Source organism: Ictidomys tridecemlineatus, unplaced genomic scaffold (assembly GCF_052094955.1).
Source record: "Ictidomys tridecemlineatus isolate mIctTri1 unplaced genomic scaffold, mIctTri1.hap1 Scaffold_218, whole genome shotgun sequence".
NCBI lineage: Eukaryota > Metazoa > Chordata > Mammalia > Rodentia > Sciuridae > Ictidomys > Ictidomys tridecemlineatus.
In genome coordinates this window covers 111,213-127,626 of record NW_027521881.1, presented here as the reverse complement: position 1 = coordinate 127,626, position 16,414 = coordinate 111,213, and the positions used below count along the sequence as shown (strand labels likewise).

General features: G+C 38.6%; 1 long non-coding RNA gene and 1 pseudogene across 1 annotated transcript in view; one reads left to right on the top strand and one right to left on the bottom strand.

The window, feature by feature from the left end:
* LOC144373041 (transport and Golgi organization protein 1 homolog) overlaps window positions 1-16,414 on the bottom strand; it is a 153,329-nt pseudogene that overhangs the window by 34,950 nt on the left and 101,965 nt on the right.
* LOC144373043 (uncharacterized) overlaps window positions 1-16,414 on the top strand; it is a 74,188-nt gene that overhangs the window by 40,317 nt on the left and 17,457 nt on the right. The window lies entirely within an intron of this gene.

Below are 16,414 nucleotides of genomic sequence, written 5' to 3'. Positions count from 1 at the left end.
GTCCAGCCTTGGTAGATAGCAAATCTTCCTCATGTGCTAAACCAAGTAGCCAATAAAGCCACACCCCTATGGCTTTTGTTTCAGGAGCTATCTACTCAAAGGGTCAAGAGTCATTTTCATAAAGACATTTTAAGTTTTTCACTTCATGACCAGAAGCCACTTAAAAACTAATAAATAATCAACATTCTAACTGAAGAAACTATGTCAAACTTACCATCTTAGACAAATAAAGCAAGAATGAATATAACAAGAAAAGTATGTTGTCCAAAAGGGTGGCATCTGCTGGCTCTTCGACCTTTATCTCTAGTTGGTTTTCTGTATCAGCAGCATCAACAGGAGTACCTCCTGTTATAAGTAGCTCTAAAATTGAAAGGGGAAATGGCTATTTTATTTTATGCTATAGAATAAGAACTGTCTCTCTTCAGTTTCAATATTCATCGAGTGTTTCACTAAATATATGAGTCACAGTGCCTAGTGCAGGTGAGGCACTGGTAGAACACTTGCCTAGTGCAGGTGAGGCACTGGGTTCGATCCTCAGCATCACATAAAAAGAGATTAAATACTAAAAAAAAAAGGTTATGCTAGTCACTCCACACCCACATGATCTAGTACAGGTATTTTATGATTAAGAAATTATGTTTAATAAAGCCCTTTTATAATTTTAACATAAAATGTGTACTGTTAACAGGTCTACTTTTGTGCATTAGTTTCTCATTTATATCTTTCTCTTTTGCTTTTTATAAAATTTCTTATTGAACATGCAAACCAATCCCAACTGTCCTAAAGGAAAAAAAGAATAAGCAATATCCTTTCATACTGTAGCCCAAAAGAATGAATAAAGGAACATATGGGGCTCCTGAGTCAGCCTTCTTTCTCCTTTAGGCACATGGAAACTGAACAGAACTTTACAATAATACACGAAAACATCTGGAAGAACAACTCCTTTTCTCCAGCCCAAGCCACAGGCAGGAATTTACCTTCAGCGTTAGCCCAGATTTCCTCTAGAGGAGGCGCTGTTATCAATGGAACAGTCTCCTCCACTGTGGAGTGCTTGTACCTCACAAAATAGATCAAGTCTTGGATATCATCAAGCACTGCAGCCTCTTCAAATATGTTACTTTCCTTTATTCCTGAGTCTGTATTATCATTCACACGATTATCAAGCATTTGCTCTGCTACGCTCAAAATGTGTGACTCAGAGGCACGGAAGACCTTATCTAGAACTTTTTCTAGATAATAGGGCATTAGGTTATAGGGCAGGCTCTCCTGCTGTGCTGACTTCAGCTTTAAAGACATTTCTTGCAACATGGCTTCCAGTTCTTGGACATTAATGTACTTCAGGAAGCGTTGCAAGGACTTTTGTTCTATAAAGAAGCTGCGGATTATGGGCAAGTCTTCCTCCTGATTGCTAAGCTCTGGCTTTAGGGCTATATGTGGACTCTGTGGGAATATATCATCTTCAAGGTCTGCAGAAGCAGGACCCTGGCTTTTTGCGTCTGTGATATGCCCTATGTCCTCAAGGTCCTCTTTTGAGGTTTCTTTTCCAGTAGCTTTTTCTGTAGACCCTAAAGTGTTCAGATGTTCCTTAGGGTTGTCTTTTTCAAGATCGTCAGAATCTTTATCCTGAAATACTTCACTTATCCCTGAAGTCTGAGTGTTTTCCTCGTCACTTCTGTCAAACAGTCCCTGGGCTTCCTCATCTGCCAGAGGACTTTCCTCCTTTCCCATTTCCATATCACCTCGTTCCTTGTCCATCATGTCTACCCTTTTGGCTGTGGTTTCAGTTTTCTTTAAAATCTTCCAAATTATACTCATTTCTTGTTTGTTTTCTTTGGTTTCTAGATAAGGATTGATTTCTTTTTTCAAAAGTTTATAAGCATCAGTCTTCTCCTGTTCGTTTGAGACCTGAGAAATGTTGCTGGTTTTGTTTTTTTTTCACTTTCTGGCACTTTCAATTTATCTGGTAGTATTTCTTCAAAAAGTTCAAATGAAGTTTGTTCACCCTGAGCATTACCTGTTTGACTATCTGCATGAGGATGGTTCTTCTGAGCCAAAAATTGTTCCTCAAGATCCACAGTGTTTTCTGAGAATGCACTTTCAATTTCTTGTGAGTTTGCTACTACTGGTTTAGGTTCAGGTTCAACATCCTGGGAGACTTCAGGAAATTGTCCCACTTTTTCTATAGCTTTCTCAGAATCTTCATTTGCAGAATCATACAATTCCCAAAATTCTAGAAGTTCTTCTACGTTATAATTATCAAAATCATCTACTCCAACATCAAAACAAACAAAATCTGTCTCCTAAAAGGAAAAGAAAACCATTAATGTGTCAATAACAAAGTATCACAAAAGCAAACTCATCCACGCTCCCAAATTCAGGATTGGTTCTAAAGAATCTTTGAGGTCAACCAGATTACCCTCTTCCAACCCCCACTGCCTAACTCCATCTATGGCTGAGTAAATCTGTCTTTTTCTAGACTACAGTGTTAGAAAGTCTATTCTTTCTTTCTTTCTTTTTTTAACATGGGTCATATTCTTTAAAAAGCATAATGAGTAAAAATGGTGACAATTTGGTCTCCAATTGCCTGACTCTTGGGTCTCTCTCAATTTGCTCTGAACATAAGTAGGGAAAGGCAAGGTATCACTTATAGGATCCTCCAGCTCTTAATATCTACACCTATGTTTCAGAAATTTAACTCTTAATCATTTGCTCAGGAGAAGCTGGAAGATCCTGCAGCCTTGAGAAAGATGAATCAGTTTTAAAGTATCTTACTGAGATACAAGTACATTGGATGGAATAAAGAATGATATTAAGGAGGCTCCTCACATTACTATTACCACAAGAACAAACTGAAAACAAGATTCAACAAGGTATACACCTTTCTCTTCATCAGGGTTTCACAGTCACTAAGATCTCTCTCAGGATTATGTGTATATTATCTAGTCTTCCTTCTTGCTACTAGTAAGCAAATTGATATAAAAGGAGCCATAGTATGAATGGACATGTTTTTAAAAAATTTCCATTCCTAATTAAATCTCCATAATATTCTGCGGGGGTTCCAGGGGTGGGGGAGGCAGTTCAACGTAGTAGGGATGAGTGATTTCCTCTCCTCATCACATGCATTTCTAAGCCATGAGGGATGCATGTAATGGGAAATACAATAAGAAGGCAGAGTTCAAAACAAATGAGTTCTCTGTAATCAGTGAACTGCTGTCACAGCTTAAATCCCAAGAACTCTCTTTACCAACAATGAAGTCCAACAAGCAACAGAAGTGATTTTATGGCCCCTGAGATTATAAAGAAATTTTAGGAACAGCAACAACAAACAGGATGACTTTATCCATTCAGTCCATCTAATCTAAGAACTGTCCTAGCCTAGCAGCTTGCATATTCTACAGCCACTACAAAGAGCTGCCCAAAGATGTTTCAGTGTTGGTGGGCATCAATTACTATACAATTTAAAACTCTAGAAAATAATCAGCTGAAGTGAGAATTCTAGAACACGAAATCCTTTCAGTCACAAAATCAATTTAAGTCAGAGCACCATACAGGAATGTTGTATAAAGGAAGCAGTTGGGGCCTTAAAAGATCTGAGACTGAACATCACCTGAAATGCTCAGGTCCCCTTTTCCAAATCTATAACATGACTATGATGATCCCATATATGACTAAGAATAAGAAAACCTTTGTAAGTACATATTTCTAACCTAGTATAAAAGTTAGAGTTTATTAATTTAACCTAAATATACTTAAAATGTCTAATAACTATCCAATGAGATTTGCCTGTAAAATGAAATTATTTGCCTCTTAGAATATCTGTTTCAATATATTAGACAACTCTCAGATTATAATATAATCACCCTTGAATGCCTTTCAAACTTTTTTTTTTACAGGTAGTCTGATTTCAAATGAAAATCTGACACACAAATGTTAGATTGCCCCCCAAACACATTATAAAACATTCAGAAGCAGTTAACTGAATATAACTGATGGATTTATAAGCCAGTTTACAATTGAGAACAAAAAAGAAATCCATAACTTACATCTGTTGGAATTTGTAGCTCTTCTTTAATATATCCACGAACTACCTTGATGAAATCTTTTGGAAAGTATCCAAACATACGGCCAACCTATAGTGCAAAAGAGACAAATATCAAATAAATTCTGTACAAGGAATATAAATAAGAGATTTCTCAGAAGTGGCAGGAAATATACACATAATAGATAGGTATATGGTATAACCAAGAAAGAAAGTTGCTATAACAATTACACTGAGATTATTATTCCAAATAAAAATAAAGTACAGAACTATTAAAGCAACATTTCCAACCACTGAAGTTTTCTTTTTTACATTTAGCTTAATTCTCAACACAGAGCATATAAAGTTAAGACTTCTGAAGTAAATAAAAGATCTGCATAGAAGATTATTGGATACTATATGGTTAAAACTATGTAAATCAAAGCTGGTTATAAATGCAATTCCAAATAACCTCTAGCAACAATTTACCTGTACATTTTGTAGCATTGCTCATAAACCAATATTTATGTCTTTCTTAACCAATACACAATATTCATAAAAATTAATAAGTAAAAACAATACAAAAATCTCTAGAATGTATTACCACTATAGCAGATGTATTGATAGTATATGCTTTCCTAGCTTTGTCCAAATCTACTTTTACAAGCACTTGGGGAGTGCTGAGGGCCATTGTCAAGTAGGAATGAAGCTTCAAAATTTCCTTGCCAGCGTACCCCATGTTAAATGGATTTCGCTGTTGACATTACATGTAAGGTGACCTTGCTCAAGGACCAAGGCAGATCCGGGTTTAGAGCTGATCAGGTTTGAGGAAGTATCCCACTCCTTAGGGTGTTCCTGGTTTAAGACAAAAGGAGTTTTAGGGAAGTTGGAGGTTGAAGATGATTGCTGTTGGGAGTAGGGCATGCCTGCAGCCTGAGTTCCCACTGAGTTCTACTGGAGAAAAAGTTTTTAGGAGATGTATTGTTTGGGAGATTGGATTGCCCCTGAACCTGTGTGGAGGCGGTGTGAGTCGGGAATAAAGAATTGCTGTTTGAATCTACAAGGCTGTGAGTGCCTCCTGATTCTGTGCCCAGCCAAGACTGCGGCATTATGGTGGCCCGTACGTGGGATGTCTGAAGCTTGGGGGTAAGTGAATTTGCTCGCTCCTGAAGGAGAGCAAAAAAATGGGTGACCATTTCAAAAAACAATGTGTTCTTGTTTTGATTTATTTTGTTTTCATTTCAAGTGGCCTGTTCCTAAAACTTTCTCAGGAAAACTGGGAAAAATGGTTGACTCAAGGTTTGAAGTTGTTCGCCTCCAAGGAAGAAAAATTGTTAGAGGAAGAAGGTACCCCAGTAAGACCAAGAAAAACTATGGCATGTGTTGATACAATACAAAAATGTAGCCCATGGCTTTATAAAGATGAGTTATTAAGTATATCAATGGGACCATTATGGTATCCTGTAGAAGGATTTTTCTTCAACAAGAAAGAGATGGCTAGTTCTGTTCACTATACTTGTCTTGGTTTTTACAGACAGCTGATTTATTTACAAAGCTAAAATGTTAAAATATCAACCAGTAAATATGAAATCAAGTACTCTTTACTTATTAAGTTCCATAAGGTAATATATTTAAACATTATGTGTGTTTTCATAAATTGGCAAATGGAAAAATGTTTAATATTGCTTTGGTCTGTGTCTTTGCTGAAACAAGGTTACTAAGTGTTAAGATTCTATCATGTGTAATTTATATACAGAGAGTATAAGAAGTTTCAGCTGGGTTTCAATTACAGTATAACAGTACCTTAAAAAACATGAAAGTATTTCATCTTATTAAAGTGGAGTAATTTTATAAGGGTTGTTTTAGAATGTGAATTTATAAAAAGGGTTAATGGTTAAAAAAGAGATATAAAAAGATTCAAGATGTGGAAATATATTTTAATATAAAAGGTTAAAGGAAAAAGAAATGTTTCTAGTTGAGATAATCTCTGTGTGGTAAAGTGAAAAGTTGTAAAATGTCATTTAAAAAGATTTTCAGGAAACTAGACTTAATTTAAAAGCTTGAGAAAGGTAGAAAGAAAAAAAAGGTATTTGTACATGGAAGATTGAGAAAAAGCTTCTTAATGGAGTAAAAAAGAGCCTTTGGTTGAAGGGCAGCCATGTAAACTAATATTAAGCGATTTAAACAAAATCTAAGCCTCGTTTAAAAGAGTGAAGCTGTAGGTGGTGAAAAAGTACATTTAAAAGTACAGTATAGATGATAAATGAAATGCTTTAAAAGGTTAAATTGAAGGTTGTTGAGATACCTTCATGGCGGGAAAAAAAATTGCTTTACTCATCAAACTATTAAAATATACTTATTAAACTAAAAAGAGGGAGATGAGATAATCTTTGTTAAAGTAAAAAGTTATAAAATGCCTAAGTACATTGCAAAAAGCTTTAAAAGGTTAAATTGAAGGTGGTTAAGATGCCTTCATGATGGAGGAAAAAAAATATAACCCATGAAAATGGGAAGATAATAAGATAAAAGATTTAGATAAAGAAGATTAAAAATTTGAAGTGGAAAACTTCAAAAACAGAAGTACAAAAAGGTAAAAAAAAAAGAGAGAAGATGTAGAAAGATAAAGATATAGGAAGATAAAAAGATGTAGAAAGACAAGAATTTTATACCCACAAAATAGCAAATGAAAGAAAACTAGGAGAGAAGAAAGCAACTAAGGGTAAATATAAAAACCTTAGAAGAAAACTAGAAGACAGAAATAAGATAGAAAATGGTTAAAAATGTCAAGTAAAGGTATTTCAGATAGAAAATACAAAAGGCTAAGACAACTATGGTTTCAAACCACATCTAAAAATTAAAAGGACTAAAGTAATTCTAAAAACTAAGGCAAAATGCTTTTGAAAGACTTAAATTTAAAAGGATCTTAAAGGGGTATATACCCCCAAAGATAAACTTAAAATAACCCTTTTTTTACTCTAAACTTTTTAAATTTGGATTCATCAGGACTTAATGCTGTGGAAAGACACATGTATCCAAAAAAATGTACATAAGCCTAAGGTACTTTGGAAAGATATTCTAACAGGACATTGGAAAGCTCCTGATCCAGTGTTTGTCTGGAGTCGGGGTTCTGTTTTTGTGTTTCCACAGGGAGAACAGCAGCCGATTTAGATTCCAGAGACACTAACGAAAACAATTTCTACAGACCAAAAAGAAGATAATTTGACTCAAATCCATAACAGCTGATATTCAGAGCTCCAGCTTGGCTATTCTTACATCTGCGACAGTGATTAACCACGGTGCCTTTTTTCAATATCTATTTTATTATTGCATTTTTCCCACATCATAAAGTTGTATTTTATTTTTTGAGCTCATACAAACCTAGGTTAATGTTTTTCTGATCAACTTTGTTTTTTGACTGTTTTATTTTTTGACTGTGGAGTTTTTAAACATTGCAATGGAGATTTTACCTAGGTAAAGCTACAAGGCTGTTATTATTGTCTTATGTGTTGTATGTTCTGTGTGCACTGTTTTGTGTTGCATGTCAGTATGTGTGTATGTCTATATTTTTATATGAGGAGCGCTCATGAAAAAATGGATCCGAATTTTTTTTTATTCACGTGATTTAAGTGGTTTAATCTAAATTAGGTAAACAGCTGTTAATGACTGTTTTCAAAGGTGGTTAACAGAACTGTTTGCTTACTATTGTTTTTAAAGGTGATTAACAGATCTGTTTGTTTACTTTCACTTTTCCTTTTCATTATATTTAATAATTCTGTTCAGGATAATGTCTCTTTAACATTATTGCCAGAATTCCCATCTCCATCCCAGTGCCAGTAAAGACTAAGAAAACCAAACTACAGCTTCTATGATAGCTATCACAGTAAAGTGTATAAACTGATGCATCAATGAATATAACTCAACAAGTAATGCTCAATCAAGGAATTGATTTACTTTTGGAGGAAATGGACATATTGATAGACTCCTCCGATTTGAACTGCTTGCAGAACTTGCCTGGACTATATATGAGTTGCATGCATTGTGAACTATCGTCTGGTGCAGCGAATTGTGGTACTGCTGGCATATCCTTGCTGATGGTGTCACCAGTGATGCAATTTCCTTGCCAGCACACCCCATGTTAATTGTGGTAATGCTGGCATCTTTGCTGATGGTGTCACCAGTGACACAATTTTTCCAAAGGAGCCGTCAATTGGCTTGGTGTCGTGGCATTTCTCTATCCTCCTCCCTTCTACTAGTGATAGTCTAAAATTTGGGGGCCAACAGAGGTGAGGCAAGAACCTCACCCCCCCCCACTGGCACCAAGGTTAAATTTGGGGGCCAACAGAGGTGAGGCAAGAACCTCACCCCCCCACACTGGTGCTTAGGCCTATCCACAAGCATGGATGAATGCTGGACTGGTAGTCAGTGACGGGTTGATCTGGTTGCAGTGGATTCAACCCAAGACAGGAAACTGACGTCTAAAGATCAGTTCTCCCATGACGGGTAAGAACCATATGTTGAATTGAACAACCTACCAGGCACAGTCCTTTAGCCACATTGCTTGTTGTTTAATTAATCAGAAGGGGGGAGAAAATTAATGCTGCAGTCTTGGCTGGGCACAGAATCAGGAGGCATTCACAGCCTTGTAGATTCAAACAGCAATTCTTTATTCCCGACTCACACCACCTCCACACAAGGTTCAGGGGCAATCCAATCTCCCGAACAATTCACCTCCTAAAAACTTTTTCTCCAGGAGAACTCAGCGGGAACTCAGGCTGCAGGCACGCCCTACTCCCAGCAGCAATCATCTTCAACCTCCAACTTCCCTAAAACTCCTTTTGTCTTAAACCGGGAACACCCTAAGGAGTGGGATACTTCCTCAAACCTGATCAGCTCTAAACCTGGATCTGCCTTGGTCCTTGAGCAAGGTCACCTAACATGCAATGTCAACAGTGAAATCCATTTAACATGGGGTACGCTGGCAAGGAAATTTTGAAGCTTCATTCCTACTTGACAATGGCCCTCAGCAGGGGAGAAAATAAAATTACAATATAATGCATATGAAACCACATATCAAGCTTCAGTTTCACCCAAAATAAATCCTCTGCAGAAAAGAACCCCATTTATTTTCAGCACCAACAGTTAAATTATATGAAGTTACATAAAGTGTACAAAAGGTATATAAAGTTCTCCTTGAGAAAGACACTCCTATTACTAACTACTGACTAAAAGGAACAGAAGATTCTTGCCAATAATTAAAGGAAACTGATAGGCAAATCAAATGCCCAAAAAAGAAAATTAAAAAAGGCATCTTATCACTACCTCTAAAATATCCCTATTCATGAATGTTCTTGTTATATCTAGAAACCATCTGAGAGCCAGTATTAGTGGTAGAATACTGCCATGAAGATTAGATAAGACGGAGCAATTAAAAGCTTCATCACTGCAGATAAAGTCTGAGACTCTAGAAAATCAACAACATTGCAGAATAAAAACTAAAAACTCAAAAGGAGAATCATTTTGAAAACTAAAGAGTTTTTAATTTCTTAAGTATAACACTTATGACATGAGAGGCGAGTCTGAGGGGAAATACACTATTCCCTTCTGATGAAAATTCTATTAAGGTTAAATTTGGAAAAGGGAAAGAAACCAGAGATGTATGGAGAAAGGGAACACATTTATCTCTTCTTAATCTGTGTCAAATGAGACCATAGATTATATAAAGCTCCATAATTACACACTGGGTGGTATCCCATTTCTTGTGATATGAAAAAAAATGATGCAGAATCATGGAGGTTCATGACTGGAAATAATTTTTATATCTAATTTTGCTTCCATACATCATCCCTGCCAAGGTGCTGTTGATTTGATTTGTGGGTGGGGAGCCAAGAACTGCCACAAGAGAACAAATTCTGCATAAGCTACTATCAGAACAAATTTACTTAAGTGCCACTGCCCTGAAAGGAAATATTCAAAAGGAAGATGGATTAGACAGGGGTCCTTTCCTAACTGAGTTTTTCACTTTATAGGGAGCTCAGATAAAACACAACCTGACTGAAGGCAAAGAAGACAAATGAATGCCAGAGGAGCAATGCAAACAAAGTGCCACCCAAACACTCATTCAGTTGGCAAAGATCCTTTCTGGTCAGGTGCTGAAAGCAGGGCTCCTCAGGAAGACAGGATGAGTGCTGCCACCCAGAATGGCAAGAGTCCTAGGGATGAACAGAGTTAACAGGCTATAATGTGAGAGGAGAAAATGCAAATCAAGCCCATTTATCCAAAAGCCCAAAGAAGGTGAGAAAGATGACTACTACATGAAAAATGCCACTTAGGTACATGGAAAAACAGTTCCAAGTTTAAAGGTTACCAATCCTATTTGGTATACTTGAAAGAAACAATAGATGGTTCTTTATATGGAGTACTGCAACTGGGACTCTGTCTAAATATAAAGTTTGTACCCAGAGGCACCATGTTTCAAGATCATTCCCTAAGAGTCAGAAATGGCAACAAAATGAAACTAGTTTTCCATAGGGATTACTCTTTATTTTCTGTCTTATTTTCTGCTGTGTGGTGTTTTATTTAGGGTGAGAACTTTCAAGGATGCAACCCGGAATGTCTCTAAACTGGAACATTCCTACAGTCATCAAAGACCCTTGCTACTATTTTAAGTAAACAATCCACCTATCACATTTTTTTAAATGAAAAGGACAATACTCATAAGCCTCTCAATGAGGTCACTCCTAGTGAATCTCCCCATTTAAAATATCAAAGCATGATATAAACAATGTCATGTCTTTCATCAGAAGATCCATACAACTGGCTGGAAGTAGAACCCCTGGGGGAACCTTCAGGCATAGAATATAGGAAAAGCAGGAAATGGATGACCCAGAAGTTGCAAAAAAAAAGGGGGGGGAAGCACACAATGAACATAATATTCTGCTTTTTTAGAGTAAAAACAGCACAAATGATTAGGTAAAATACACAAAAAAATCAACTTTAAATATGCATGCCTGAGTTACTATCTCAGACTTAATTTACAGGATTAACTCTAATGTCCATGAATCCTTCCCTTTTGAAGCAGCAAAGCTAAGAATTGTCAGGTTTTCACCATGACGACCTTCATGATGTGTAGAGCCTTCTGGAACTTGATGTGAGGGGTAGCAACCACAACCAGTAGAGTTCTGTTTCAGAAAGTCTCCTGACTTTCTATGCTGTGCCAGGCCTAAGGTGTGTTAGGAGCACAGGGCCTGGCAAAGAGGTCAGGTTAACTCTACAAAGACCCCAAGAAATCAGTCATTTAAATCTACACTGCTACCCATCAAAAGTAAGAATATAACACCTGTCAAACTTTTACTTACACTTCCGGCCCAAAGTTCTGGTGATACCTCTGCAAGTTTATAGTAGACAAATACAGGGTCACCTTTTTTAAAATTTACAAAACGACAATCTGGTCCTGTGAAATCTTCAACAGCTTCACCTCGATACATTAACACTGTATATGAACATTGAAAAAAGAAAAAACAAACATTAGGATTTGATTTTTCACAGTCCATATTGACTCATCAGGAAATATGAATCCCACTATGAACAAAAATCAAGTTTTTCCAGTACTCTCTGGAATCACTTTTAATTCACCTGCTCAAAGTATCTAAAATCCTTAGAGATTTTATTGCTATAAAATACAATATTCCCTGCAATTAGACGAGGGAAAAGGAAGCTTCTCTATTTTTCTCTGTGCTGAGAAATAAAAAGCAAAGTGGCTACCACCAACCATAGCTGGTTTCAGTGAAACTCTTGGTTCTTGCAGGCCTCAATTTTTTTCTGTTTCATAATCATAGAAAGCTTCATTTTGCAAATATGTAAATCCAAGTGTAGACATGGACAGGCTTAAGTATGGCTTCATGCAGAGGTAATAGGGAAGAGGTTAGAATATCCAGGAACCCCCAAAGGGTTAATTAACTTGAACTAACTGCTAAAAGACATTACCTTTAAGTGGCTGCAAGTGCTACCATGCAGCCATAAACACTGTCAATTTCATTTGCAGCAGAGTTGCTGTCTCTGGGTTCAGGATCTGGGTAAATAACCAGGAAATATATTTTCTCTGAGCAAATATTGTTGACTATATCCAACATTAAGATTGTTTCAAAACATCCTCATTCGTATTTTTTTTTAATAAACAAAATCAAAAATGGGTATCCTATCTGACAAGGAACAAGTTTAACCATGAGAAAATGTCAGGCAATACCTTCATGCTTAAAATGCAGGACTAGGATCACAATTGATCTAGAAACTGGTAGAAGCAACATTTTTCTTTTGGTTGACCAAATAGACAGTTTCTGATTTAAGATGAAATGGACAATAGATGTATGTAAAAAGCACAAAGAAATGGAAATAACACTTTTTCTAAAAGCCAATTAGCAGTAAAATACACAAGAATGTTTGTTTTATAAAAATATATGTCGGAGGAACAAACACAGATTTGGAGAGGGTAACTTGTTTTTTTGAAGCTAAAATAGGACTATTTTCAGAACTGTCAGCATCCTAATTCATATATAATTAAGAGGCCAAGTTGAAGGTGAGAGACACTTTAAGGTGGGGAATTCTCATCACAAGTGGAAATGGCAATGTTTCTCTTGTTCCCCCTTAGGTCATAGAGGATTTATAAATCAGTAATATATTAGGTGACAACATAATGCATACTATGGAGCACCTATTAAGTTTTTTTTTTTTTGGAGCACTTATTTGGAAGGCACACAAGGACACCTTACATACACACCTCACTACTTCCTACAACACAACACAGACCCACCTGTTGTTTTTGGTCACATCTGTTTGGACACAGGCCATTTCTCAAGTTATGTTACCCCACTGAACCTAACCAACACCATGTCTTAGTACTGACGAAGCATCAGTGATGAGATTGTCCAGGTATCCCATGTAGGATAGCACTCAATAGCAAAGAATAGCAAAAATGAAAGAAAATATCATGGCAGCTGCTTTGCTTCTCTGAGTGTTTATTTATTCCAGCCTTAGGGTTACCTCTAGGAACTTCTTAACATATATTGGAGACATCTTTTTTCTTTATTGGAGTGGAACAAACAATTCAAATTACAAAATTTGGTTTTGGTAACACCAATTTAGGCATAAAGAGCTCAATGGTAAACTTCTTGGCCTTTTTAGCATGAATATTTTAAAATATGTACTGCTTACAATTTATGGACAACACGGTCATCAAGTTGCAAGGTTACTAGAAACCAAGTGGGAGTCCATAAGAAGTATTCTGGGCCAGTAAATATATAGAGGAAAGAGGTTCCAACAACACTAGTGACTGAGTCTAAAACTGAATTGGCTTATAAAAATCTTGGAGTATTTATTATTGTTATTGCAACAAACCTCTTCATCTGAATCTGAATGGCTACATCCTCCCCACTGCCCACCTCCAATCCAGGACTGGGAAGCAATTCTGTCCGATTCCTGCGCACAGAAGAGGCTGCAGTTCCCAGGTGGCTGGTGCAGATCCTTGGCCTCTTTCAAAAGCAAAAGATTATTGGCCCACCTGCTACCCTACCTCAAATATGAAGGGAGGCTTCTATGCACAGAAATGACAGGATTGAAGCAGAGTCGGGGCCAAGACCTCGGAACACATTGCGTGCCAGGACTCGGTGCTCTTCCCAAGCCTAAACTCTAGTCCCTGTTAAAAGGCAAAACCAGCCTTTTAACGACGCAAAAGGACGAAGGGGCCAGTGAGCCTTTCCCAAGGAGCCCCACCATCAACCTGCCACGGGAATTAGGGCCACCGAGCCCTGGAGAGCATCTGCCCTGATACTGCCCAGGTCCCTGTAGAGGGGGCAGAAAAGCGCTCTGCTACAGCGTAGGCACATCCCCATCACCCACTGAGATCCTAGGCGAATCCTGGAAGGGAATAAACTGAGACCTGTCCCTGGGAAATCGTGTTTCCCAACCCCCGCCTCAGTCAGTAGAGAAAAATAAAACACTGGCAACAAGTGGGAGTCGAAGCCCCCCACAACCCTAGCGGGCTGGCTGGGGCGCCAGCAGAGCCAGAGGTGACACACGCAGGGTCCCAAGGCTCTGTCACTCCTGCTCCCCACCCGTCATCCTGCGACCCCCTCACCCAGCCCTCGGGGCTGGGCACCGGGAGATCGGACCCCCATGCGGCCCCAAAGAGCCACAGTGGAGACCCTGGGCTGCCCGCCTGCCTGCGCACTCACTGCTGCATTTGTCGTCTGCACAGAGTTTGTGTTTCGACCAGCGCTGGCCGGTGTTCGGGTCCGGTTGGCCTGGCACTCGCCAGTTCGGCCGCAGCACGAACAGCCAGAAGAGCACCATGAACAGCCAGAAGACCAGCACCTGCGCCACAGCCATGTTGTGGTCACCTGGGTGAGCCGGTGGAGTAGGCTGCGGCGGGCGTCTGTGGGCGCGTAGGAGATGGGGCTCAAGGGGCGTGTGGGTAGCCAAGCGCAGAGGGGTGGCACCAGGGAAGGCTTAAGCCTTTCCCGGGTGACACTTCAGCAGGGATATCTGGGGGTCGATCCACAGACTCTACTGGAGAATGCACGGAGCTGGAGCTCCGTCCTTCTCTAGTCCAGACCTTCTCCTCGACTGAAGACCTTCTCCTCTAGTCGCTGCCTTGGCAACTAGGACTCTCCTTCTCGTCCAATCACCTGCCTTTGCTTCTGTGCCCTCACAAGCGACCCTCCACATGATTCTAGTCATCACCCACCCATCCCCCCCCTGCCAACTGGTCCTTTCTGGCTTTCCTCAACGTCTCATTTCTGGTTCATCCTGAACTAGCCCACTCCACCATCACTCCCATCCCCCATTCCTGGTCTGGTACCTCCTTTTCTGAACTACCAAATCCCACCCCTGACTTGTCACAGCTAGTCTATGGTTCCAGGCTCCCTCCCCTTCAAACTCCTAGAGGTTCCTTGAAGCCCCACCCCAAGATCCCTCTGATTAGGAAAGGGGAAGGTGAATGGAACTGTGAGTGAGGGTGTAAACTGGAGACAGTGGCCTGCTTTTTTTTAAAGCGGGGACAGGTGGGGGCAGAGAGATGGACATTAGTCTTCAGGCTAAGATCTTGAGATTCTTATCTTTATCCGTAAGGGAAGAAATTATTTAATTCAAAAGCATATTTTTAACTCTCATTTTGTGCTACCATTCATGCCAGACGCTGGACAAAGCCCTAGCATGGTGTGGGAGTGGATGAAAATCAAAAGACAAGATATCTGGTCCTGGTCCAAAAAAGTCCACAACTTAGTGGGAACCAACTGACAAAACCGATTGTCAGAGAAGAAAGCTAGTAGCTAACATTTCTTGAATGCTTTCTTTATGTCCAGTTGTTATTCTGAAGGTTTTATACATATCAATTCATTTAATCTTCATAACAATAGTACTTTACAGTAGTAGTAGGTCCTATTCCAATCCTTATTTTAGAGTAAATTGAGGCAGTCACACATCCAGTGAGTAATGGAGCTAAGTATCAAGCCCAAGGAGTAGACTCCTTTTCATCACAACCTATCAACTAACAAGCAATTGTACTTTCTGACAAGAGGAGCAAAATCTGATTTAAATCATAATATAGCTGAATTACTGATATGTACAGTTAAGGGGGGAAAGGCACAAGCTAGCCAGCCCAAGGAAGAGTGTCTGCAATGCTCCCATCCTGGGTGGAGCCATTCTCGTTTGTCTGTGACCAAGGGCTTGTTACTATAGTCTCTGCTAAGGTTATTCATCAACCTCCAACAATGAACCCATCAGTTCCAAATTAACTGAATCTTTAAAACTTAGATAAAAGAATGTAGTCCACCATGTTCATAATGTTAAATAAAGAAAACGATGGGAAAAAAAGGTGTGCACAAACATTTGTCTACAGGGGCCATGAGAGGTCCCCGTTGGTCCAGTGTACTTCTGCGCTTTCTGGAGAACCAGTGGATCATACAGAGAAACTGTCTGAGTCATTCTTCATTTCTTTTCTACCATGTATTTATTATGTTATAAAATGTATCTAGTAGGCATCTCTAACAACATGTTGAAAACTGAACTCATTTTTCTCTCAAAATCTGCTTTCAGTCTTCCCTATCTCAGAAATAAGAATGACAATTTAATTCCCATTATCCAGGTGCTCAAAGCCCAAAACTTACAAACCACCTTTGATCTCTTTTCTCTCACATTCCAACTCCAGTCCATTAGACAATATTATGTCTTTATTTTTATAATTTTATTGAGATATAGTTGACCTACAATAAATTGCACATTTAAGGTGTACGATTTTATAAGTTTTGACATGAATATACTCATGAGACTATCACCAAAATCAAAAAAGTATTTCATCCTTCTTTGTAATCCCTCCCCTCTCCTTTTCTGGGCTGACTCCAAACA